This window comes from Vombatus ursinus, unplaced genomic scaffold (assembly GCF_900497805.2).
Source record: "Vombatus ursinus unplaced genomic scaffold, bare-nosed wombat genome assembly UNPS02014787.1, whole genome shotgun sequence".
NCBI classification, from domain to species: Eukaryota; Metazoa; Chordata; class Mammalia; order Diprotodontia; family Vombatidae; genus Vombatus; species Vombatus ursinus.
The window spans coordinates 755,407-777,648 of NW_020954565.1; the positions used below are offsets into that span (position 1 = coordinate 755,407).

At 35.3% G+C, this 22,242-nt stretch overlaps 1 protein-coding gene across 1 annotated transcript in view; it reads right to left on the reverse strand.

Moving 5' to 3' along the window:
* DPYD (dihydropyrimidine dehydrogenase) overlaps positions 1–22,242 on the reverse strand; it is a 1,024,364-nt gene that overhangs the window by 567,405 nt on the left and 434,717 nt on the right. The gene's annotated exons all lie outside the window — the stretch shown is intronic.

Below are 22,242 nucleotides of genomic sequence, written 5' to 3' on the forward strand. Positions count from 1 at the left end.
TCGACTGAGAAGACTGAACTTCATTTATGGCACTGTGGTTATGGAAGAATAAATAGAAGAATAAAAATTGAGGCACTGAAGTTCACAGGAAGCTAAAAAGAAGAAAGGAACCAGCAGTAAAATCCATGGCCTCAAATCTCTATACCCAATTGTCAAAAGTTTATTCAATAAAGAAGAGAAAATAGAGGTTGTAATGAAAGAAGGTAAATTTGACCTCATGGGTATCAATGAGACTTGTTGGGATAAGAACCATGACTAGACCATGTTTTAACAAATACACTGATGAACTTGAAAATGTCCAGAGGGGGCCAATCAGGAAAAAAGAAGATATGAATCCATATCATATAAGAATCAGATGAAGGAATTGGGCATTTTAGCCTGGAGAAGAGAAGATTCGGAGGAGGAAGGCATAAGAGCTTTATTTTTTCATTCTCAATTTTTCGTTGTATAAAATGAAGCTAATAACAATCCCTTTTAGTTTCCTAGGAATATTGTAAAATAAAGGATATGTGGTAAAGAAATAAATCCAATTGAAAGAACTATTATGTACATTTTATACACACTAATTATCTACTGAAGGATATGAATTTGTTCTATTCCCACTTATAATAAGATATTACAAATTTGGATCCAGAAAATATATGTTCTATTCATTAATGGCTAGAAAACTGAATAATTCTACAGAATGGCCTTATAGAACCTTTGAGAGGATGCCTATAGTTAATTCTACATTTGATCATAGGATCATAGATTTAGAGCTAGCCTTGATCTCAGAGATCATCAGGAACTGCCTCATTATTTTATATATGAATATATATAGGGCCATAGAGGTTAAATGACTTGCCAAATGTTCCATAATTCATAAATGAAAGAGCTAGGATTGAAACCCAAGTCCAATCACTCCAAATCAATTACTCTTTCCAGTGGGCCATAAGCCTCCAAGCTAGATCAATTTGTTCATAATCAATCAATTCATCATGGAATTTCCTCCTTTAATGCTGATAGTAATCCATCTGTCACTTATAATCTTTGAGAATTCTTTGAATTACACAGAGATTAAATGACTTGGGGTTTCACAGAAAAGATTTGAATCCATGTCAGACACAGATTCTAAGTGATATAGTGAACAGAGTGTTGGGTTTGGAGTCAGGAAGACTTAAGTTCAAATCAGACCTCAGACATTTATTAGCTATGTGACCCTGGGCAAGTCATGTAGCCTATCTACCTTGATTTCTTCAAATGTAAAAGAAGAGAAGAATAATAGTACCTCCCAGGGCTGTTGTGATGATCAAATGAGATAATATCTGTAAGGGGCTTAGCACTATGTCTGACATAAGTAGGTGCTTAATAAATGTGTACTTCCTTCCTTTTCTACCCCATCCCTTCCTCCCTTCTTCATTTCTTCCTTCTTTTCTTCCTTCCTTCTTTCATGTCCATCAACCTATCCACTACACCAAGCTGCCTTTCATTGAAATGAGCAATTATAAAGTGCATTCAAAAGAATGTATCTAAAAATTACATATTACATATGGAATCTCATCTTCTTCAGGCAAAATTTCCCTATGACATTGTGGTGTCTACATTTGCATTTATTGTCCATTATATTAATATAATAGACCTGTGTACCTCCCAAGGCTTTGGGGAAGACCCATGTCAAGGTAGTTAAGGAACCACGCTGAATTACATCTCCCAGGAGGCTTTGGGGGAATGGAAAAAGTGTATTTTCTTGTAAAAGGATTCTAAATTTGATTTCCCATGGTCAATGTGGTAAGTATCCACCATAAGGACATACCTCTGTCCTAAGACAAACGATCACTATAGCCTATATGCCTCTGGTGAAAACTGTCCAATCCTGGAAAGTGTTGTAATTATCCTACTGAATTATTCCTACTGAATCCAGACTCTCCAGTAGAAGTGATAGGTAAAGATAGATAACATGGGAACAGGGAGAATAGCATGCAGAGCTAATCATAAGGGGAAGTCAAAATTCTTAGGAATCTTGGAGACATTCTGTGAAACACAGCACATTCCAAACTTCAAGAAATCTCTCTAATATTCTGCATGACTAAATGAGTTGTTGCCTTTCCCAAAGGGTTAAGAGACAGAGGTTTTAATGAGAAGACAGGAAATTTTCTGGGTTTTTCTGACATTATAGAGAAGTTGAATGGTGAATGTGGGATGATAGACTCCAGCCTGAAGGTCAGAAGAGGGCATTTTCGGCCTTGAAGTAAAAATGACGGCCAGATTTTATGCTATTTTCTATTGGATATTTTTCAGTATTTCAAGTATCTGAATTAAAAGATAAGTTGTTTTGCCACAGATATGAAATGAAGCAATTTAATAACAATTATTCTAAAGAGGAGAAACTCATGGGATTTGGAGTAAACTCATGAGCATTGATTAGAGTAGATTGAATCCTAATGATGCTTTGGAGGGTAGAATTAACTAGGGACCCACTAGTCTCTTTGGAAAGTTTCTCTCTTGAGTAGAATTCTTCTGAGTAAATTGAGATATTTATCAATATGTGATATTTTTGAAAGGCTTAATAATTACAAAAATGTTCACAGAAACCCCTTTATATGGTAACAAAAAATACGGAAACAAAGTGGGTGTCCACGAGTTGGGGAATGGGTAAAAACAAAAACAACAGTTGGCCACATGATAATTTTATCGTGTGAGGAATTAGGAGAATTAGGAGAAACATGGAAAAATCATTTGAAATGATGTAAAGCCAGCAAAATTAAAAGAACAATAAGCGCAATTATTATAATGATATAAAAGAAATGATTTCCCCTAAAATATAACTCTAAATTACTGTCATGGTCAATTTGTTCCCAGAGAATAGATTATAAAAAAACTCACTCTTTTTGGTAAAAATGAGGGGACTATTAGGGTAGAATGGTGCATACACTATAAGATGTGGCTACTGTGATAGTTATACTTTGTTTTAATTTTTTCCTTTCTTAATTACAAAATAAGTTTCTATGAAATGTGAGTGTATGTGTGCATGTTCATATGTATCTGTGTATATGTGTGTGTGTTCCTGGGTGGTTTGGGAGGTATGTGGGAATATCTGAAAATAGCTATGATACAAAAATAAAAAGCATCAGTAAGTCTTATTAAAATAAAAGACTGGATTAGCAAATGAATACAGCTATACTGGCTTAAAAATGTACACCTTACTTGTTTAATTGGATATCTCTCCAGAAGAGCTACAGAATTTAATTAAACAATTTTACAAATGCTTGTGAAATTCTTACTACCTTCCAAGGTACCATATTAGACTAATGGGAAACAAAGACAGAAACAGCCCTGCACTCAAAACATTTTTGTCAACAGTATGTATATATTAAATTCATTTCTAGTGTCATTACCATGCTTAGTATTTGTCTGCAAGTGTTTTTCACGAAATGCACTATTATAAATAAAATTTTGGATACTCCTGTTGCCAACCCAATAGGAAGAAAGAAACAAAAATCTAAAGCTTTGTCTCCTGTACCTAGAGACATATTTTGCAAGCAGCAGGCTAGGTACATGTCCTAACTAGGTCATTTATTCATAGTTTCATTTCCCATCAACTCATCACCTGAAATCTCATCAACATGGAGATTGATTCAGCTTTGATGCTCAATACCTCCTCAGGACTCTCATTTGCCTCTCCCCCTGATTTGAAGGCTACAGGGCAGAGTAATAAACTCTTCCCTTTATAGAGGTCTCAGACTTTTCAGCTAACTTTTTTTTTTAAACCATAAATTGTTCTGCTTGGAGTCGACTCTAGGAATATCATGCTTCCATGTCAGGTACCTTCTGATGCTCTCCCCCCAACTCAACATATCCACCCTTACAACTTTTCAGCTACCATAAATGTTTATTGATTATGTTAATTAAATATAGCCAGAATTAGCACTGAAGTTCCTGTTTTTAGTAGGGATTCACCTATATAAATTAAAAATATATAGAAAAGCTTTGGCCACTTCCATCCAATGCTCAGTCCTATAATATTCTCAAATATGGCTCCAACTTCCCTGGAATATAAAATTGATAGAAAATAGACACTATCTTTCTTGAAGAAAAATACATACACTGATTCCTTCTGTTTTCACATCACATCATTTTCTGAATATATCACTACATCAGGGAGCCTAGCAAATAAAACATTCATTAAATTTTTTGCTATAGATGAATCTCTATAATTAATTAATTGCTTAGAATGTTAACCAACATATAGTCATTTTCATAAAGTAGTACATATTAAGATAACAAATACTGACTGAATTGTTGGATTTATCTCATTTTTCTTAAGTTAAATTAACTGACTGAGTTAGGGCCTATGGAGTGAGGAGTAATTATCTAATTTGTGCTGGATAACCCATGTGTCTGATTTCTATGGTCACTGATTGCCACGTCTCCCAACTGCTATTACAGACACATCCAAAAAGCATGGAATTGGATCAGATCACATTCTTGATCAGAGGAGCAAACTTTGCTTTGGACATGACTTTTCATTGCAGGTCATCTTCTGACAGGCAGATATTCTACCACTTCATAAGACAGGAATAGCATAGTCATGGATAGGTACATGACGCTCAAGGGAAACACAGGATAAACCCTCCCAAGTTGTTTGCAAAGAGAAGGCAATAAGCAGGCCACATAAATAGACAAAGTATTCCAACAGGGAAGCTGACTGCCCAGATACATCGAGAAGCCTTCCCTGTCTACTCCCTCACTGTCTTCACAAAGAATTTCTCTGTAACGTATAGAATAGAAACATCAACCTCATCCCAGATACATCAGCAGTGTTCATTCTGTCCGCTTCTCTAAAATATCCAAGATAGAATAGGAATTCCTCAAGGGAATTGTCAAGCAATCAGCAAGCCTTTCCCCAGCTGCTCTCAGTAGCCACGACACAGAAGAAGCATCTTAAGGTAGTGAACAGTTTGTATCTGTGCTCTTTTCAGTTCGTGTACCCTGCCCCCGCTGTTTCTCCCCAATATACTGCCATCAGGAATATTGTCAACCTGCCGGCACCAAGGAGTTATTTCTGACATAGTGCCTAGCTTCTACCGGGTGCCCTTATAAATCCAAACTATTTAATTAATAGCAAATGGCATGAATTACTTTTGCCTTTTTACATTTATTGTTCATTTAATTTCTTTTATTTTAAAATTGTGTTTCTATTATCAACCATTCATTTTTCCCCCTCACATCTGTCCACCAAAATAGGAAGGAAGGATGGACAGAAGAAAAAAGAAAGGAGGGAAAGGAGATGGGGGGGAGAAGGAATGGAGGGAGGAAGAAGAAGAAAGGACAAGGAGGAGAGGAAAGAACTATAGATCCCTTGTATCACATAAGCACAGTGAAGAAAAACATTCTCAAACTCTTTACATTTAAAAATGCATTTTTTATTCTGCATTTCATTTCCTTATCTCTCTGTAACATGGTGGACAGTATTATTCTTTCTTTATCTTTCCTCTGGAACCATGGTTGATCATTTCTTTTCATGCTTTTAAAGTATTTCTGCAACTATTCGCTAATTTTGAACAATAAAATCTCAGAAACACTACAGAGGAGAGGGTCCTGAAATATGATATTGTGTTACAAAACCTTGATCTAGAGAAGGTAAGCTTCTGTCTGCACAAGAGCACATACATCCACACACATACATATATACTCATACATATGCAGATATGCATTACATAGCAATTCATTATAGGACTAAATTTATACCATGGTGAGCATTCTATCCCAGCATATTTTAAGTAGGCCCCAGGGTTTTTAACTTTAATTTTCTTTTTTTCTGAATTCAGAAAAACTGTAGAACAACCAAGATAAAGTTCCAGTTCCTTTGTTCTGTAAATCGGATCTTTTAAAATAGTTTCATTTCCTTTTATCTTCCATCCTCCACATACTCTATGTTTTGCATGTAGTCTGGTGGAGTGGCAATGCCAAAGATATTTGTATATGATTGATAGGTAGCTCTTTTATATCCATGGTTTTAGTACTGTCTACAGATCATAGGATGTAAAACTGGAACAGACTTTAGAAATCATCTAGTCCACTTCCCATCACTTTAGAAATGATGAAATCAAGGCCTACAGGTTAGCAACTTCCCCAAGTTCAGTTCTGTGTATTTAATGGCATTGGTTAGGACTTGAACCCAGGGCTTCTAATTCTGAAACTAGCATATTTCCCTCTACAACATACTACCTCTGAAGACAACCTTCACAAAAGGCTTACTCTGAGTCATTATCACATGGGGGTAATGTTGTGTTCTTGCGGTAATGTGCTTCTGAAGGCAGTACCACTGAACATACACCTTAGCAGGTACTAACAAGACGTAAAGTGTTCAAATGTAGGCTTCTAAATGCAAAGATTGACTGTCCAAGGATGAGTCTAGTAAATATAAAGAGAAGATGACAATCAAAATGTTAACTACTAGAACTCATGAATTAAGGGACCAACACATCCCATGATATGGAAATATAGATACACACATACCACTCACAAAATGTTTTCAGTCCTGTGAAGCTACCTTATGCAATGAAAGTACCATGAGTGGTGCAAAAGCAGGCAGAATTCTAAGAATCACACAGCATTCACTTCATGATCAGTACTCTCAATACTGAGGCAGCTAGTTGCCTTAGTAAATAGAGAGTTGGGTCTCGAGCCAGGAAGACCTGAGTTCAAATCAGACCTCAGATACTTATTAACTGTGTGACCCTGATCAAGTCACTTAACTTCTGTTTGGCTTAATCCACTGGAGAAGGAAATGACAAACCACTCCAGTATCTTTGCCAAGAAAACGCCCACATGCGGCACTGGAGTCCTGTGGTCCATGACATCACAAAGAGTTGAACAAGACTGAACCACTGAATGACGACAACAACAACAATCAATCAATCAATCAGTTAATGTGGGGTTTTTCTCTAAGGACTAATTTGATAATCTCCTAGAGGAAATGAATCTTCTCCCCACTGGCATTCTCTATAAATGAAACCAGAAGACATCAGAAAGCTAAGGCTAAGTGAAATAATGACTCACAGTCTCCTCAGGTAGTAAATAAAAGAATTAGTAGAGTTGGTTTGATTACATCAAGAGATAATAATGACAGTGACAGTAATAATGGGTAATATATGGCTTTTTAATGTTTATAAAATGCTTTACAGATATTGTCTCATTTGAACCTAAGAATAGCCCTATAAGGCAGAGGCTATTATTATTCCTACTTACAAATGAGGCAATTAAAGCTAAGAGAGGTTAAGCAACTTGCTCAGGGTCCCATAGCTAATAAACGTCTGAGGCAGGATTTGAACTCAGGTCTTCCTAACTCTTAAGTGCCATGCTTTATCCATAACACCACCTAGCTTCAACAGAAAACATCTTTTCTTCCTCTGAGCACAAGGTAGGACACAACCAAGAAAAGAGTTGACATTCATGAACCATCAACCACTGTATAAGGTGGGGCAGAGACACCATGTCAAGGAACGATAAAGTATCCTTAACTCCCAGATATAACTTAATGCTTTTTTACTTCTATGCAAAAAGGGGTACAGGGGAGCATGCCAAAATCATGGGTTAGAAAGTATAGGATGGGATCAAGAAACAAAAGAGCTAAAAAGCTTATATAGTCTACAAAGAAGCCTCACGTATGTACATCAAGCATACTTTCTATAACATGAAGGCCATGCTGGAAGTGACAAGCAAGATTATAAAACATGAAATTGAGTGTGCCTTTATAAAGACAGGAAATAACTGGTCACTGAGGCAGCCCTCATTTCAGAATCAGCTGTCTGTCTGCAGTCATCTCTACACAGCTCTCATCAACTGGTGAGAGCTAAAATCAATACCAAATTAGAAGTAAGGATAAAGATAAGATGACAACACTGTGTGCAATTATAGCAACTCTGACCTGATCTGTTTAAACAAGTTATCAATTCTGGGGAGGGGGGAGAAGAGGGGGAAAACGAAATGTACAAAAGCAAAGATATTGATTGTACTACCATTTCTTAGAGGATACCAAAAATAAATAAATAACTGAATAAATAAATAGAAATATCCCCAAAATGAGGAACGAGAAAGATTGCAAGAACTGATTCACCAGTACTTAATCCTCATAACAAGTAGAGAAACATGACAACCAGTGAATACTAAGCCCTTCTGTTTTCCAAATATAATGCCTCAATTTGTGCCTTTGATCACATCACTGCCTTCTTCAGGAGCTTGATTCTATTGATCATATCACATCACTGCCTTCTTCAGGAGCTTGATTCTATTGATCATTTCCCACTGTCCTCTTCATCATCAATCTCTATTTACCAGATTGTTCACCACTGTCTACAAATATGCCCAAGTTGTCTTCTAGCCTTAAAATCCTTCCCACTACTTACTTTCATTCAAGCTATCTTCTTATATTTTCCCCCTATTTCACTGCCAAGCTCCCAGAAAAATTAATATACACATTCACTGAATACTCCTTACTTTTACATATTCTCTCCTCCTTTGCTGTTTGTTGAAATATTTTCTCATTTTCTTATGCCTGTCTGAATGGCCCTTATCAGTCACCGTTGTTTATTGTTGATAAAATTCTTCCTGACCCTTATACATATGGGTCCTTCAAAGTTTTTTTTCCCCTTTGGGATTCATTTCTTCCCCCTCTACATTATCATCCAAGGTAATATTTTACATTTATCCCCATTAAATTAAATCTTAATAGATTTTTCCCCAAGAATCTGGTTTGTTGGATTTTAATCTTTAATTTCACCCCTGTCATATAATAGCTTAGCTGTCCCCTCCGGCATCATTTCATCTTTGTTATGCATAGCATCTATGCCTTTTCCCCCCAAGTTACTGATAAAAGCTTGATATAACCCAGTTATAAGAATAATCCCTGGACATTGCACTGGAGACTTCCCTCTAAGTCAACGTTTACCTATAAATGACTCCACTTTGGATCCAGTCATTCAAAAAACTTCCCTAAATGGATCATTTCTCCCACTTCTCTTCCTCTTATCTACATGGACAGCATGAGAGACTTTTCCCCATGTTTTGCTCAAATCTAAATATATTATAAAACAACATTCTTCTTGTTCAAAAACTATACACGTAAAGCCACTTAGTCATCAATTTTTCAAGATTTCTCAAAGATGAGAAGATTTCAAATGACTGAAAAATATAACAGATGGTTCATTTAAAGCCCAATTCTTTATTTCGACAAAATATTTTTTGAGGCATAGATGTCATGATTATAAAATGCAAACATGGCGGTGGGGGGGGGGAGAAGAGGATAAGGGAAGGGGAAAAAAGCTTTCTTAATCACATGAAAATTAAAACTTTTAAGAAAAACATATATTTTGAAGAAAGGCTAAATGTCAAAGGCATTACTACCTTTAGCCAGACTCAACTTCTCTTATTATGCAAGTCAAAATATCAGTGAAAAAAAGGTCCTATCTTAGGACATATCTCCTATTTGCTAGCATTGCTTCTGACTTTGGACACACTTTGACTTCTTTGGGTCTCAGCCAAAATCACCCACAGAAGTGGCCACAGTGAAACAGTGAAAGAAGTTCTGATATGAAAAGTTTTAATTTTCATGAGATTAAGAAAGCTTTTTTTCCCTTTAAATTTATAATTTGCAGGTAAGATGAAGAAGGTATAGGGATAACTAAAGAAAACAGAACATATACAAAATTAAATTATAGCTGTGTATGTGGTTCCTGGAACAAAGCTTTCATTTAATGAAAGCTTGTTTAATCAATTAATAAATAAGATGATACAGCAATTAGCATTTCCTTAGTTGTGCACTAAAATGGCCTCTCTCAAACACGTTGAAGCTATATGCAAATATCACCACAAAATTAGAATATGCTCATCTTCCTTACAAAATTATTATCACAGAAGAAGAGAATTTCAGGGCTGGAAACCACTTCAAAGGTCATGTAGCCCAACTGCTAACTGCATCATGAATTCTATTGAAAGCATCACAATAAATGATAAATCCAGCCACTAACTGACAGAGAGACTCCCAACACAGAGTAAAATATCTATAGCACACTGCCGTATGTTCTGAGCGTCAAAGCACACATGAATCACAAAGTCACATTCATATGTTCAATGTAACATGATAACATTTTGGAAAGCTTTAAGAAGTGCTTGAAAATACCCCAGAAGACTCTTGTTCCATCTATACTTTTTATACTTGATGGTTTGTAGGCTTTAGCAGGAACAACATGACATGTTATATTAGTATACCTGCATTATTCCAAAATATTCACATTTTCTTTTATCCATAAAGCAACCAACATCATCATCATCATCAACAACATTGATAACAAACCACAGTCTAGATTTCATCTTCATTTCAAGATCTGACAAATAGAACAATGCACATATATATTATATATGCACAGGCATATTTATGCATTGTATATATATATATATACATAAAATATATACATGCAGAGAAATATAAGCACACATAAATATGAATGTGTATGTAGGCACATAAATTTTACGTGTGTATGTGCTCACATAAACATATACACATAAACATTATATGCCTATATAATAGTATATATGTGCACATTATGTACAAATGCACATATATGCTAGTTTATAGACAGGTGTATGGGTAGCAAGGTGATGAAGTGGATAGTATCAGGCCTAGAGTCAAGAAGACTCATTTTCCCAAGTTCAAATTTGACCTCAGACTCTTACTAGCTGTGTGACCCTAGGCAAGTCATTTAACTCTGTTTGCCTCAGTTCCTCATCTGTAAAATGATCTGGAGAAGGAAATGGCAAACCCATTCCAGTATCTTCGCCATAAAAATCCCAAAGGGGGGGGTCACAAAGAGTTGGATGTGACTGAAATGACTGAACAACAAGCTTACATATTTATGTGCTATTCACATATCTACCTACATATGCAAATACATACACATGTTTCTGTATGCATATATGTATAATACACATAAACCTATATGTATATGAATATGTGGCAATGTGATTAATAGTAGTGCATTATATCTTAGTGTATTTATATATATGCTATATATATTATATATGTACATATTTATATTCTCTAAGATACTTACAAATAAAATAATTGGTTACCATTGCTTTTTTTTTAAAGATTTATTTTAATACAAAATGCTGGATGTGGATGTGTATACATGTGTGTACATATGTATATATGTATGTGAGTTTGTCATTCCCTTGTTGAAGAAGTCCTCAATGATCCCCTCTGGGATGACACTCCTCTTATTAGCATTTAGGCATTTACAACATGACTATAACATACACTCATACACATGCACTGATTTCACATTAGGTCCTTCCATTCACTCTACATTACAGTTATACAGACTTGAAGTTCCTTGTATATAACATTACATAAATTAATGAGGAAAAAAACATTTGTTAAGAGCTTATTAAGTACAAAGTGCTGGGGATCCAGATTGAAAAGGCAGACCCTGCTCTCAGGGAGCTCACATTCTAATGGAGGAGATAAAAAGTGTAGAAGGTTTCAGCTGTAAGTCAGATGGAAAGGGCTCATGGTCCTTAAGAGTACAGCAGCAAAGTAGATGTTAATAACTCATCTTTAATGTCATCTCCCACAGATAAAAATCATACCAGTTTCTGTTGTTGAACCATGTGACAGTGCCAAGGACTTTGTTGACAAGAACTTTCTTTTCTACATATTCAACAGCTGTTGCTATAGCAATGCCAAGAGCACTTACCAGGCTACATATCCATGGAGCTTGCTGCTGCCTGGGAGTACTGGGCTGGAAGTCTTGCTGTTCTCAAGGGTTCAAGGTCATGATCTGTCTCTATTAGGGTCTGAGGGGAGATGGTAATCAACATGGTAGTGATGGTTTGACTTGCCTGGCATATGCTGGTTTCAGTCTCTCCCTCAAGCTGACTTGGTGTCTTGCTTCTTCAGCTAGACTTACTTGCCTATCCTGTGGGTGACAGGTTGTTGGAAATTGGTAGAGATGGTCCATTCTCCATGAGTTACTTCCCTGGATGATGACTATGGGGTCTGGATTGGAAGCAAGACTGGTAATAGAAGGGTGAGGCCATTCCTCAGGATTTTTGGACTTCTTTTCTTGTTGTTGGCAAATGGTCAGCAGCTCTTGCTGGTAGTGGTGAGGAATAATTTATCTTCCCAATAATGGCTGTGGGAACTGGGCTGGATGCAGGTTTGCTAGATTGGGGAGTCCTGTTATTCCCAAAGCTCTTAGATTCAAGGTCTGGGGCCATCTCCATTGAGGTCTTAAAGGAAATGGTGGTCAGGGGAGTAGCAGTGGTTTGACTTTTCTGGCACGGGCTGCCTTCCATCTCAGCTTCTGGCTGTCTTGCTGCTTCAGCTTGTTTGGCTTGCTTTCCTCCCTTCCTTTCACTCCCACATCTCTCACTTCTATGCCTTGTTGTAGACTCTAGGCTGTTCTCTTGCCTATAATGCTTCCCCCTCTACCTTTCATAATTCCTAGCTCTTTTCAAGACAAAGCTCAATTGCTATCTCATATGTATGAGACCTATCCTGATTACCATTATTACTAGTGTTTATTCCCCAAAATCCCAAAATTGAGTTGCATTTATTTTTGAGTGCATATCTACACAAGCATATATATACATACATATATTATACAGACACATATACGCTTATACATATACATAAAATCAATGTTTATATACGTATACAATTTTTCTGTGTATATTCCATTTCTCTCAGTAGAATACACTAGAAGGTAAGGACAGTTAAATTTTTCTCTCTGCCTCCCTAGATCTTAGGATGATACCTGCAAAGGTAGATGTTTAATAAATGCTTGCTGAACTAAATTAAATCAAATACTCCATTTTTGTAAAGAAAACTTGATTGATAAAATCACTTCCAGAAAATCAAAGATCATTAAAAGTTTTTCGAACATGCATGGGTTGTTGGTGAATTGATTTCTACATTTTGTGTCGATATGTTCCTTAAAATATTTAATATTCCATAGCACAGTTCTGATGTCTTTTTTTAAATTAATAGATTTCATATTGATATAGCATATTATTTTAACCACAATGACAACAACAACAATAAAAATACATACAGGAAAATATAGTCCCTAAAATCAATTAAGCAAAACTATCTAGCATAATGAGGGGTAAGTAACATGGCATAACACTTACCACATTTGTAGTTTATCATTTGCAAATCAAAAGGGTATGTGTTTTGACTTTGATAATTTGACACCAACATTGATCACTGCATTTGATTTGGGTTGCATTGCTTTTTGTGATTCTCTCAATTTAGACCATTCATGGTACTGTGTATTATTTTATCTTTGGCCCTGCTTTCTTTGTTTGGTATCACTTCATATGTGTTCTCCCATGCATCCCTAAATACTTCAAATTTGTCACTACTTATAGTATGACATATTATAATTCATTCTTAATACAACTTACTCAGTTATTCTTCAATTATTGGGTGTACAGTTTGTTTGTTTACAGATTTTTTTAATGTTCTTTGAGAAAGCTTTCTGTTTCTATTTTCTGACAGATCCTGCAGAACTCCATCTTTACCCATTGAATTATGATCTATCTTCTAAATCTGGGTTTACATGTGTGTCTCATTCTCATAACTTGTTTTCACTTATAAATGATTACCTTACTGTGTAACTCTCCTACTCTACAGTTTGGGTAAGAGAAGCTCAATCAGGATATGCCTTTGGCTAGGTTTCCTTTTTTTCTCTTCCTTTTTCTTAATGATTGGAACCCTTGGACGTTTTTAGGAAATTACTGTTTAGGCCTATGTAAGAATACCTGTCCCAAAGTAAAGAAATCATTAATAATAAAATACTAAAAAGTAACAGTTATATTACAAAATAAATCTAGCAGACTTACAAAGAAAACAGATTTGAAACAGCCACCTGCTGTGGAGATGAGGCAGTAATCTCAACAGCAGGAAATAAAAGGGAAAGAGAAGAAAAAAATACAAAAGCACAGACATTAAAAAAGTAATTAAAACACTTATCTCCATCGACATACATAACGAAAAAAACCCTCTGCCAACCACCTAAAAACATACTCTATTGAACTGCACAGCAGGCAGAAACATTAAAGCTGTCACTGTAAAAACACATTCTGTGGTAGAGAAAGTGCCCCTTTAAAAATATAATCTCAAAAGTATTACTAATATGTTAATCACTGGTAAATGTGTCCCAAATACATTGGGTTGTGTTACTTTCTAGACAGTATTTTATAGTGTACTTTGGCATTTTGTATTAAAATAAATTCTTAAATACAAGCAGTGGTAACCTCCTGTTTTATTTGTAATTATCCTAGAGAATGCAACTAAAATATTATAGCCCACTAGTATGAATCACATTGCCTGACTTCCTCACACCAAAGACTTCATGCAATGTAGCTGAATGCAACATGGATTTAGATCATTCATTTAGATGGATTCATTCAAAGCAAAAGTCATTATCACTACAGTCTTGAACTAGAATGAGGTGAAATTTAATGCAAGAGTCAGAGGAGGGCAAAAAGAAAAAAAAGATGAAAACCGAGAACTGCTTTGTTACCTGTCACTAACATCTTGGATATGTGTTATACAAAATACAAACAACTGAAAACAAAACAAAACAAACAACATGATTTCAAAAGTATTACTAACCATCAAATTCATCTAGGTCTGTGCCTTCTAATGGATCATATTTCCTAGACATAAGGAAATTTTTTTGTGCATTAATGTCATTATATCAATTTTTCTCAACATTAGTAGAAAGATAACAAAGCATGATGGAAGGAGTGTGGTCAAAGGATCTGGGTTCAGATCCTGACTCTGTCAATTACTACCTGTTCAACCTTGAACAAAGCTCCAAGCATTTCACCTCTCTAGGGCTGTTTCTTTATCTAATCTAATCTAATCTAATCTAAAAGCTAGGTAGTCAAGTGGTAACAGAAGTGAACTTGAGAGTTATAAAGATCTGAACTAAAATTCTGCCTTAGTTGCATACTAGCGGCATGACCCTGGGCAAGTCACTTAACTACATAACCTCAGTTTCTTCATTTAAAAATGGGAATAATAATAGTACTAATAATAGTAAGTAATAATACTTTACAGGGTTGATGTGAGTTTCCAGTGAGATTGCATGCATGTGTATGTGTGTTTGTATGTTTCTGTATGTAGTACTCTTGCAAACCTTAATATGCTAATAATAGCAACTCCCAGGTTTGTTATGAGGATTAAATGAGACAATATTTATAAAGTTCTTAGCATAGTAGGGGTTTAATAAATGCTCATTTCCTTCCTTCACACGTAAATGCGAGCTAGTAACACTATCATCTGTAAAATAAGGTAGTCGGAGTAGATGAACTCTAAGGTCCCCGGCAAGGTCAAAATGCAGGATTCTAGGAACTAATACCCTATTCCATCGGAGGTACTCCTTCCACTGATGCTGATCACAATCTCTCCCATCCATCTCACCTTAATAGATTATTTTTTTTGATTTTTAATAAAATAAATTAATTTTAAAAATCATCCCCTTGTGGCCAAACCCCTGCTGATCAAACTCTTTGAGTTTAGTAGTATATATCTTGGATGACAGTCATATCTGGTTAATCTATCTCCAAGGTTATAATTAAAGCATTTCCAGCAAGGTAGGCCTAAGCACAGACTTTCTAACATAAATGAAGACCAATTTCACAGGGAGGGTCTCCTATAAAACTATTTCTAACCTGTTGTTTAAATGGCTTCATTTCTCTACCCAAACATTTTATTTTTAAAAATGTAAACATGCTGTAGCCAAGCCCATATATAACATCTTCCTATAATTCATAATTATGTATCTTTCTACCATAATTATTTATTCCCTTCACCTTATATGCAGTTTTTCTCAGAAATTTCATGTTGTGTCACTTATGAAAAAGGACTGAGATTTTACAAATTTTTCTACAAAATTATGCTCTCCTCAGTTGTATGAGGGTTCTAGACCACTGAGGAAGAGGAGCACCCTGTTTGAGCTTCAAAATCTACATGGAGTGTTGGCTTAGTTGGATTTAGTGTTCCTGAGGTGGGAATGAAGAGATTCAAATGAAAGCACACCTGAGGGAATAGTATTTTCTATTATTATTAAGCAACTTCTGAAATACATACTTGAAAAACGGACAAATTCTCAGAGGTCCATGTTAGTCTCTCTACAGAGAGCCTGATTATCAGATGTACTTCCAAAGCTGAGCTGTGGAAGAGATATATAGACTTCATCTTTGGAAGACACAGGTCATGAGTAAAATGGCCAGTAACTATGACTAAGCTAATGAAAAAGCTCCTTGACTCTTATTGGCTTGACTGCCAGATTTTAGATCATTTATGCATCTACGATCAACCTAACAATCTATCTTGTGTAAAGCAGAAGCCCATATTCTTTGACCTCACGGTGAAATATTCTCAGGTTCATTGGAAGCTAAGCACTAAAAGATGAACATATACTCCCCCAATGGGTACCATGCAGAATCACTCCATTTAAGTGAGGTACAAGTCAACAATCCTATTGACATCAGTCTATCCACTTGTTATTCAATCCATTCTGTTATGTGGATATAAAGACCCTCATTTTAAGTAATTTTATCTTCACTTAGTACTTTCTGAAATTTCCGTATTAGAAGTAATCATGTTTAAGATGATTGGTGTGGATTGGATTTGTTAGCCAATTAACTCTGAAAACCAAAGCACCTAGACAAGAACAGCTTTTTTTTTCCTTGTTCAACTTTTCAATTTGGACATCTGTGATATTTAACTTCTTCTGTTTTTTTTTTGTTGTTGTTGTTTTTGTTTTGTTTTTTTTTTCCACGAAAATCACAGAATTTTAGTGTTTGAAGGGACTAAGCCAATCAATACCAAAGAAAGAATTCCCACTACAAAGTAACCAACAAATGTTCACCAAGTCTTGGCTTAGAGACATCCAAGGATATGAAACTCATTACCTATTGAGGTAAGAAGCCTATTCCAATTTGTGGCTGCTTGAATTGTTATGGGATTTCCCCTTACCCTGTATTTAAAACTGCAACATTTATCCACTGCTGACAGTTGCATCCTCTGGGACTTCAGAAAACAAGTCTCATCCTCTTATAGGTGATAGCCGGGGATACTTCAAGATAGTTGTCATATCCCCTTTGAATCATTTCCACATGAAATATGCTTAGTTACTTCAGCTGGTACTCATACGGCACATATTCAAGGCCCTTCACACTTCGAGGACACCCTCCTCTGGACCTTCTTCAAATAACACTACCTTTCCAACACTGTGATACTCAGATAGATACATCAAGAACTCTAACTGAAATCAGTGCCTTTTTTTTTGGATAATATTTTCTTTTGGTATGTCTTTATTAGCATACGCCACACTCCCCCAAAAGCTGGCCACTATATTAAAACCTGAATACAAATCAGTGTATTGTATGACCATCCAAACAAATTAGCAAAATAATGGAGGTGGATTCCAAGTAAATCCCTAAGGTCACATACTATTACAACCTGGAGAAGACAGTTTTCCAAAGAGCCTTTTCAATTCTGGAATTCATCTTTTTTATGTCAAATACAGTCCAAAGCTATGTAAACAGAGTTTAAAAGCTAGAAGTGATCTAATTGTAAAGTAGCTTACTAAAGTAATAATAAGATAGAGCAACAATAACAATAAAATAGTATCATGTGTAATGGGGATAGGAGAATTCCTCTAAATTGGGGCAAATGGAAGACACTTGCATTCTTGGGTAAAAATAAATTATAGACTGCTGAGCACTGTGCAACAGGAGAAATGATAATAAAACTAGGGAAGATATGTTTATAAGAGGTGGAAAAACACAGGAGCAAGAAGAGGCGGAAAAAAGAATGTAGCTCCCTAGGAATTGGCAGGAATGGAAAATATATTAACACTAATGTGCTTTCTCAACAAGCAAAAGTCAGTCAATAATGGCTACTCCACATTAATTAAATTCTGAAAGCATAATGCAAGATTGATATAACTTAGCATTTAGAATATTTTCTCGGTTAAAAACAACCTCTAGAAGTGTATGCCTTGGGTGTGTGGGCTTTTCTTAGCTTTACTTATGCCTTTCTTGAAACATCTGCAATAGTGTTTTGAATCCCTATCCCCATTCAAAGGGTTTAATAATCCAGAGAAAGAGCCCACCCATATACTATGGCTCAGCCTGAAAGAAAATCTTTGACCTCCAAAAGCAAACAGAATATGACAAAACCAGACAGTCACCTAAAAGAGATTATTGGAAGAAATAGGAATAAAATATGGAAGATATGAGTAGGTACTAATAGCTTAGGGCATGAAGCAAAAGCCTAGATGGTTATCTTGAGGTTAGAGAGGCTAACAACTTCAATTAGTTACATTGAATAATTGGGAAATTAAACAAAAATTAAAAAGTAAAATGTAAAATTAGAATGTTGGAAGAAATAGTAGAAAGTTCCTTAAAAAGGAGATATTTCTCTTAGAATATTAGGCAAAGACCTGCATTTATAATGCTCTGAAGGCAGTATGAACAGAAAAAGGAGGAGGGGAATGCCCAGAAAGATCACAAAAGAATTCATTGACTTTATAATGGGAATATGATTCCAGTATAATTCAAACTCCCAGACAGTTGTGGTTATTTTCTGTTTCTCTTTGTATCCCTATTCTCTACAAATTGTCTTGCACATAATAGGGCCTTAATGAATATGCCAAACTGAGTTGTAAAACTGAACATAAGAAGTAGGAGTAGCCAACATGTAATATTGGATAGTATGCTGGGCTTGGAGTCAGGAAGATTAGAGATTAAAATCCCATCTCTGATACTTAACATGTGACTGCGAATAAGTCACTTAAACTCACTGAACACTGGATGTTATTTTATTCATCTCTAAAATGAATGGAAGGTCAAATATGGAAGCTTAAATACTTTGGCCACATAAGGAGAAGATGGAACTCATTGAGAAAAAACCCTGATGTTGGGAAAGATTGAAAGGTAAAGGAAAGGGGGATGGTAAAAGCTGAGATGGATAGAGAGCATCATGGAAACAACTAACATGAGCTTGGACAGATTTTAATAAAAGGTAGAGGATATAAGGGTCTGGTGTACTATGGCCCAACGGGTCATGAAGATTCAGACATAACTGAATGATTGAACAACAAAATGACCGATTGGACTTGATGACGTTAAAGGTCTAAATCTATGATTATACCATGCTTTGATCCAATGAGTACAAATTATAAAATGGCTGTGTCTATTTGACAAATCTTAAAGAGAGATGACCTTGCTCAGTTTAAGAATTCTGATTCAAATTTCCCTAAATTTTTAGAGGAGGTTCCTGACTATCTTGGCCCAGATTCTACTCTGCAGGAAAACACACGTTCACACACACATACACACATACACACACACACATACACAAATTAAGTAGGAACTAGTCCCAGCCAAGTAAATATTTATAGAGAAATACTGAAAACTTGGTGCTAAAGATGGGAGAAAAATTGTGATTTTATACCTGCTGACACCATTAAAACATGAACAGTAGCACAGAGGCCTCTGAGAACTTCATCCTAATGCATCTCTAAGACCTTCATATTAGAATGTCAGGCCCATAAAAAGTTGTGGCACCCAGTAATTCCTTGATTCGTGATTTAATATATCATCACTTTTCTTTTATAGCTCTACTCCATGCATTGTTTTATATTATGGTTGTTTTATATCCTACCCTTTGAACATTATGAGCTTTAAAAATCATGGTGTATAACATCTATTACAATGAATGAAACTCATTTTTTCATTACTTCTTTAAAAGTTACAATTATTCTTCTATTTTCTTTTTTTCCTGTTAATAAATTGGCTTACACACTACAGAGATAAGAATACTATTCTCTTAGTTTTTTTTTTCTTTTATGTGGTTTGAAGGAAATATAGTATTATAATCCCTAATTTAAACGTGAGGAAACTGGGGCACAGAGAGGTTAAGTGAATTGGCCAGCATCGCACAGCCAATAAGCATAGAACTAATAATCAAGTCTTCTGCTAGCAAGATAATTGCTCTTTGTCTGTGCCATTCTGTTTCAAAAAATGTCTAAAAACTTCTGTATTCTAAAATTTCAAAAATATATAAATATAAAACTGTGCTCACTCACCATCTTATTTACAGCATTTTAAAGAGTTCAAAATTTTAATTCTTCATAAGATATTCAATTTTATAAAATGTTAATAATTTAAGGGAAATTAGATATCAAGTCATTTATTTCAGAAGTATTCATTTTTATCCAAACAACTGTGTTTCAGCACAAATTGATACCTTCCTTTTTCAGGTTTTAAATAGGGATTTTTCTCAATGAAATACAACTTTAGAAGATATATTTTTATTATTTTAAGTTTATTGCTCTTACTTCAAAATATTTTGTAATTATTTTGAAATGATGATGCTACTATGACCTGATGCTACCTTGAATTTACATAGAGATTCACATTTAATGTTTATGCGAGTCCAGGGAACATTTTTCCAGTCTCTACCTAATCAAATCTATTTATTTTTCTCTTGTGGCATTGTACCTCTCCCATATACTTGATGTTTTCTTTTATTTAAATATTTTGCTTAGTTTCTGTCTCTTTTTATCCCATAGCCTTAAAATGTATTATAGGTATTATTATACAGTTCTGTAGAGGAGGAAACTGAGATTTAGGCAGGTTATTTTAGTTGCTCATGATTAACTACCTAATAAGCTTGAGAACTGGAATTTGAATAGGCTTAAAATCCATAACTCTTCTCAGTACAGCATATTCTCAATAGTTTCTTACTTCAACACTGAATGTCCATCACAATGCATCTCTAACCTTTTTTCAGCCTTATCTTACATGACTCTCCACTTAGTCTCCGTTTATGTGAAATTGGGCCATTTTTTCTTTTCATCACTCCCAACTTTTGCCAGGTCCTATCTCCATACTTGTTTTTATATCATCCACGTGCCTGGAACTGACGTTAGCCTTCTCCCATCTTCATTTCTTCAAGCCCTTCCTTTTATTAAGGTTATTTTCAGGTCCATACTATTGCTGTTGCTAAAGTCTTTTCTGACATCCCCAGTCCTCTTCCTGCTAACAGTGATTTCTCCCTCCTCAATTTTTTTCATAGCACTTTATCTAAACTTTCCCTTTGCACTTTTCATATTATCCCATGTATTATAGCTATGCATATGCATGTATGTGGTCATTATATTACATTGTAAGACCCAGGAGAGAAACATCTTTTTTATGTGTATCCTGTATGATTCCTTGCACATGAAAGATATTACTAAATATTTGGTAAATTGAGTTAGTTTGAATTGACAGTATCATAGAAGGTCAGTAGTGTCAAATTCATATAACGGTACTACATAATCTGGGAATCTAGAAAAATAAGTTCAGCAGATAAGTATGTCATACAACGCTTTGAAAATTAAATATACACTGTTCTATCTTGCCTTAAATCTTCAAAATTTAAATGTATCAATCTTATTAAGAAGAAAGATCAAAAGTAAGTCTTAAATGCTTGGAGATAAGTAGCCACATATACTTCCTTAAACCTAGGCTGCTTTTCCTAATGACTCTAGATAAACTGTCTTCAAACTGAAACAAGGCCTGGTTTAAAAAAAATTCTAAGCATTTTTCATTTATTAAACCATAGATATACAACTCAAAAGGTATCATCAATTCATTGGGATGAAAGGGCAATAATTAAAGTCTTATTTTCCTCCTTTTATTGAACATCATTTGACCTATGATAAAACAACTCTCCAATTCTCATCTATTATCTCTACATGAAGGCCTCTACCAGCTCACGAAAAAAAATATAAATCTCCATTTGTCAGATTCAAACTGCACCTGTCCCAATTGCTACAAGGACTCATAGCTCTTGTCCCTTAAAAAATTGCAAAATATTGTCAAGTCCCACAACCTCCCTACAGCTTCCAATGACCCTGTGCAATCAATAATATTTGTAACCTGTAAGTGCCCGGTTAAGCAGAACAGAAGACAGGCACTATCCTCGTTAACCACATTGAGCTGTGATAGTACAGCCTACTCCCTTGTGTCGCCTCTGATCAATTTTAATCTCCTGACCAAGAATAAAAGAATGCAGACTTCTGTTTCTGGATTCATCTTGAAAGGATGTTATAGATTTGTACGTCTGCGGTGGGAATGAAAGATTTAATTCAACTGGCATTCTAGGAAAGAATACATCTAAACGATCAT